Genomic DNA, 6,705 nt, shown 5'->3' with positions numbered 1-6,705 from the left:
TTCCGCCATTCAAAAAGATCATGGCTGATCTGGTCGTGGACTCAGCTCCACTTACCCGCCCGCTTCCCATAACACTTAATTCCGTTATTGGTTAAAAATCTATCTATCTGCGATTTGAATACATTCAATGAGCTAGCCTCAACTGCTTCCTTGGGCAGAGAATTCCACAGATTCACACCCCTCTGGGAGAAGAAATTCCTTCTCAACTCGGTTTTAAATTGGTTCCCCCGTATTTTGAGGCTGTGTCCCCTCGCTCTAATCTCCCGGACCCGTGGAAACAACCTCTCTACCTCTACCTTGTCTATCCCTTTCATTATTTTAAATGTTTCTATAAGATCACCCCTCATCCTTCTGAACTCCAACAAGTAAAGACCCAGTCTACTCAATCTATCATCATAAGGTAACCCCTCATCTCCGGAATCAGCCTAGTGAATCGTCTCTGTACCCCCTCCAAAGCTAGTATATCCTTCCTTAAGTCAGGCGACCAAAACTGCACGCAGTACTCCAGGTGCGGCCTCAACAATACCCTGTGTAGTTGCAGCAGGATCTCCCTGCTTTTGTACTCCATCCCTCTCGCAATGAAGGCCAACATTCCATTCGCCTTCCTGATTACCTGCTGCACCTGCAAACTAACTTTTTGGTATTCATGCACAAGGACCCCCAGGTCCCTCTGCACCGCAGCACGTTGTAATTTCTCCCCATATTGTTTTTTTTTCAAGATGGATGACCTCACATTTTCTGACATTGTATTCCACCTTCCAAACCTGAGCCCATTCGCTTAACCTATCTAAATCTCTTTGCAGCCTCTCTGTGTCTTCTACACAACCCGCTTTCCAACTAATCTTTGATTAATCTGCAAATGTTGTTGCAGTGCACTCTGTCCCCTCTTCCAGGGCATCTATGTATAATGTAAACAGTTGTGGTCCCAGCACCGATCCCTGTGGCACAGCGCTAACCACCGATTTCCAACCCGAAAAGGACCCATTTATCCCGACTCTCTGCTTTCAGTTAGCCAGCCAATTCTCGATCCATGCTAATACATTTCCTCTGACTCGGCGTACCTTTATCTTCTGCAGTAACCTTTTCTGTGGCACCTTATCGAATGGCTTTTGGAAATCTAAATACACCACATCCATAGCTACACCTCCAAACACCATGCTCGTTATATACTCAAAGAATTCCAGTAAATTATTTAAACGTGATTTTCCTTTCATGAATCCATGCTGCGTCTGCTTGATTTCACTATTCCTATCTAGATGTCCCACTTTTTCTTCCTGAATGATAGTTTCAAGCATTTTCCCCGCTACAGATGTTAAACTAACCGGCCTACAGTTACCTGCCTTTTGTCTGCCCCCTTTTTTAAACAGAGGCATTACATTAGCTGCTTTCCAATCCGCTGCTGCCTCCCCAGAGTCCAGAGAATGTTGCTAGATTGTAACGAATGCATCTGCTATAACTTCCACCATCTCTTTTAATACCCTTGGATGCATTTCATCTGGACCAGGCGACTTATCTACCTTGAGTCCCATTAGCCTGTCCAGCACTACCCACCTAGTGATAGTGATTGTCTCAAGGTCCTCTCTTCCCACATTCCCGTGACCAGCAATTTTTGGCATGGTTTTTGTGTCTTCCACTCTGAAGACCGAAGCAAAATAATTGTTTAATATCTCAGTCATTTCCACATTTCCCGTTATTAAATCCCCCTTCTCATCTTCTAAGGGACCAACATTTACTTTAGTCACTCTCTTCCGTTGTATATATCAGTAAAAGCTTTTACTAATCCGTTTTTATGTTTTGTGCTAGTTTAATTTTATAATCTATTTTTCCTTTCTTTATTGCTTTCTTAGTCATTCTTTGCTGTCGTTTAAAATTTCCCAAATCTTCTAGTTTCCCACTAACCTTGGCCCTATACGCATTGGTTTTTTATTTGATACTCTCCTTTATTTCTTTGGGTATCCATGGCTGGTTATCCCTTCTCTTACCGCCCTTCTTTTTCACTGGAATATATTTTTGTTCAGCACTATGAAAGAGCTCCTTAAAAATCCTCCACTGTTCCTCAATTGTGCCACCGTTTAGTCTTTGTTCCCAGTCTACTTTAGCCAACTCTGCCCTCATCCCACTGTAGTCCCCATTATTTAAGCATAGTATGCTCGTTTGAGACACTAGTTCCTCACCCTCAATTTGCCCAAAAGCAAAATAAGCAAATGTGGTAAGAAAAGGCCAAGGTGACTGACTGGTGAAAGACAAATAAGATGTAATCAGATATGATTCTAAAATTAAAAACATTTAATACTCAAATAAATCTGTTGAATACAAGGAACGACAAAAAAAACAAATGCTATTATTAGATCAGCAAAAGGTGTAATGGAAATAATATTTCTAGACAATTGCAGTAGTAATGGAAAGAGCTTTTTATTTATGTGAAGAGTTCATGGAACTATCAAAGACTGTATTGGGCCACTGAAAGATGTTGAAAGACAGGTTAAAAATGACTCACGAGCAAGATGTGGCCCATACGGCTCAATGCTAAAGGGGTATGGAGAGAAAGCAGGATGAGGTACTGAAGTTGCATGATCAGCCATGATCATATTGAATGGTAGTGTTGTCTCGAAGGGCCGAATGGCCTAATCTTGTACCTATTTTCTATGTTTCTATGTTTCTATGTTAATGGTGGAAATATTAACTGAGTACTTTGCTTCAGGTTTCACCCTTCAAGATGATGCTTGAATATTCGAATTCAATAAAATTGGTTTTGTTAGTAACATTATACTGATGAACATCTTGTTTTAGATATTATTAAGAACTTGAAAATAGCAGACGTACAGCATTATATCCACCGTTGGGTCCTCCGGACATGGGAAATTTGCTGTGCGAGCCCTCGGATTGTATTTTTAAAAGTTTACTGCTTCTGGAATGGTTCCTCCGGATTGGAAGGAGGCTAATGCAGTTGCCATTAAAAAAAATATATGATAAGGCAGACCCTGGTAACTATAGGCCCCTCAGTTTATCGTCAATAATAAGTAAGATACTTTAAGCAACCATAAAGGTTGTAAGGCAGGATATACTTGCATTGGAGGCAGCTCAGACAAGGTTCACTCGGTTAATTCCATAGAGGAGCGTGTTGACTTATGAAGAAAAGATGAGTAGGTTGCGCCTAAACTCGTTGGAGATCAGAAGAATGGGAAGTGACCTTATTGAAATATAAGATGCTGAGGGGGCTCGACACGGTAAATGCAGGGGGGGAAGTTTCCACTCGTGGGGGAATCCAGAACTAGGCGGCATAGTTTAAGAATAAGGGATCGCCAATTTAGAACTGAGATGAGAAGGAATTCCTTCTCTGAGAGGGTTGTAAATCTGTGGAATTCTTTGCGCCAGAGAGCTGCAGAGGAGTGGTAATTGACCATATGTAAGGTGGAGATAGACAGAGTTCTGATCGAAAAGGGATTGAAGGGTTATTGCGAGCGGGCAGGGAAGTGGAGTTGAGCCCAAGACTAAATCAGCAATGGCCCCTCGAGCCTGCTACGCCATTATTAAATAGCGTAGCATGCTCGAGGGGCCAGATGGCCTACTCCTGCTCCAACTTCATATGTTAAATCACCATCAATTATTTCCATGTGTCTATTCGTGCCTGCAGCTCACCAACCTTATCCCAAACATTGTGCGATTACAGACATGCACGGTAAACCTGCCTTAGACCTTCTTGTATTCTCTCTTTGTCTGACCCCCACATAATACCTTACTATTTCTTAATCTAGTGCTATCTGACGTTCCCAATCCTTTGCACACCCCGTTTCTCCTTTGTAATGCTACATTCTGGTCTCCTGCCCTCGCCAGATTAGTTGGAACCTTCCCCAACAGCAGTGGCAACCCCCCTTATGCGGCCGATGAAAAGCTGTCTGTTCCCATAATTATGGAATCTCCTATCACTTTTGTTTTCCCGATCTTCCTGCTCCCCCCATTTACAGCTGAGCCACCCATGGTGCCATGGACTTGGCTTTGGCTGTAGTCCCTCAGAAAGAACGGAAGACCAGTATGCTCGAATCACGCTTCACCAGGCAGGCAAATGGAACGTCAGGAAGGCAAATGGAATGTTAGAAAGACAAATGGAATGTTGACCTTTATTGCATGGTAGACAGATTATAAAAACAGCGAAGCTCTGCTACAATTGTACAGGGTATTGGTGAGGCCATACCTGGAGTACGGCGTACAGTTTTGTTCTCCGTATTTAAGGATGGATATACATGCATTGGAGACTGTCACCAGAAGGTTCACGAGGTTAATTCCGGAGATGACGGGGTTGACTTATGACGATAGGTTGAGTAGGTTGGGCCAATAGTCATTGGAGTTCAGAAGAATGAGAGTGATTTCATTGAAATACATAAGATAATGAGGGGCGCCTACAAGGTGGATGCAGAGAGTATATTTCCACTAATAGAGGAAACTAGTTCAAGGGGACACAGTATTAGAATAACGGGCCGACAATTGAAATCTGAGATGAGGAGACATTTTTTCTCTCAGAGGGTTATAAATCTATGGAAATCTCTGCCCCAGTGAGATGTGGAGTCTGGGTCATTGAATATATTCAAGGCGGAGATCGACAGATTGTTGAGCAACAAGGGAGTAAACGGTTATGGGGAGCGGGCAGGGAAGTGGAGCTGAGTCAATGATCAGAACAGCCATGATCTTATTGAATGGCGGAGCAGACTCGAGGGACCAAATGGCCTACTTCGGCTCCAATTTCTTATGTTCTTTTCTGACTTCGACTATACCTGTGCTAAAATATATCAAAATCATTTCAAATATTTCGCTCAAAGAAGAATTTAAGGAAAAATAATAAGTTGCATTTACATAGCTCCTTCAACGTAACACAACGTCCCAAGGTGCTTCACAAGAGCGTTATCAATTAAATTTTACAGCAATGCACAGACGGAGGTATCAGGACAGATGACCAAAAGCTTGGTCAAAGATGTAGCTCTTAAGGAACATGTTAAATGAGGAGAGAAAGGTAGCGAGGTGACGAGGCTTAGAGAGGGAAGGTAGCTGAAGGGACGACAACCAATATTGGAGCAATTAAAATCGGGAACGTGCAAGATGGAAAGATTGGAGGCACATTAAGTTCGCGAAAACTTGGCGGGCTGGTGGAGGTTATAGAGTTAGGGAGGGACGAGACCACATAGTGATTTGAAAGTAAGAATGAGAAATTTAAAATTGAGGCATTGCCAGACCAGGTGCCAATGTCGTCAGCGAGCATAGGTATGCTGGGTGAATGAGACTTGGTTGCAGTTAAGGTATTGGCAGCGGAGATTTGGATGAGTACAGATTTAATGAGGATGGAATATGCCCTTTGATAATGAACCACGAAAGAGATTTATGAACAGGAAAATGCCACTTAAGGGAACCGTGACCCCGTGCAAAGACATGATATGGGAAGCAGAAATTGCAATGCACAATGACTGATGTACCACGGAACTGTGTGCTGGGTCTGCTCTTATTGATCACAGATATCATTTAATGTAGAAACACGTTAAACTTTGAAAATAAATTCGGGGGAAGAGTACACAACTTAAATACACATAATAAATGGAATAGAAAAACAGACATTTCTGATGTGTAGATGCAGAGGTCATTAGAGGTGATAGTGCAATAAGGTTTTGCATGAACAATTAGCTATAATTATTGCTTTGTGCCTTGATAGATGCGTCCAGAATTTTCCTTTGGTTTTTCCCACTCGTCTGCCACAAATTCCTGGCGATAGAGTAAGAATCCGAGGTGATAATGTGAAATTGCTTAAATAGCTGAGTTATGCTGCTGTTGGATTATTGAGTACAGATTTTGGAAGGAACAATGAAAAATAAATGGACACGGTTCACCTTAGATCCGCTATAATGTTTCAGGAACAAGGGGTTACCAATTTTAAAGCATACTTGAGAGGCCAAGACCTTTTCCACTGGAGCTATGAAGACTGAGGGTTGACCTGATAGAGGTGTTCAGAATTACAAATGGTAGTGGTAAGTAAAATGGTGACAAATTGTTTTCTTTGGTCAGTGAGATAGTAATGAGAGGAAACAAAATGAAACCAATCACAAAAATAATGAATTGTGTATGTTGAAAACAATTTTTATGCAGAACTTGGTTAGAATATGACATAATGAAACTCTATTACAAACCTCTATTCATGCAAACTTTAGAAATGTTATCAAATGGAATTAGTTAATCACGTGAAAAGGAGGGCTATTAATTACTGTGGCTACCCATCAGTAAAATAGAATTAGACTTTCTGAGTTGTTAAAAATATGGAGGGAATAATAATCTAGTTGATTTTTTTCAGGATGTCGCCAGCATGGTAGAGAAAAGAGTGCCTATGGATGTTGACTATATGGACTTCGAAAAGGCATTTGATAATGTTATGTACAATAAATAACAGCAAAAATTAAAGTGTGTGGAATTGGAGGCAACGTGGTCATATGGGTTGGAAATTGATTGGGAAATAGGAGACAGAGAGTTGGGATCAATTGTAAATTGTCTGATTGGCGTGATGTGAAAAGTGCTGTCACCCCGGCATTTAATTTGGTTCCTCAGCTTCTCGCTATAGTTTTCAATGATTTGGATAAAAGAATAGAGGTTTGCATCTTGCAATTATTTTCTTATTTGGGAGACACATTGATTACTGCAGATTGCAGCAGGAATGTATAATGGATGCAAAAC

Source organism: Pristiophorus japonicus, chromosome 9, assembly GCF_044704955.1.
Source record: "Pristiophorus japonicus isolate sPriJap1 chromosome 9, sPriJap1.hap1, whole genome shotgun sequence".
In the NCBI taxonomy this organism is placed as follows: domain Eukaryota; kingdom Metazoa; phylum Chordata; class Chondrichthyes; family Pristiophoridae; genus Pristiophorus; species Pristiophorus japonicus.
This window is presented reverse-complemented; position numbering follows the sequence as displayed.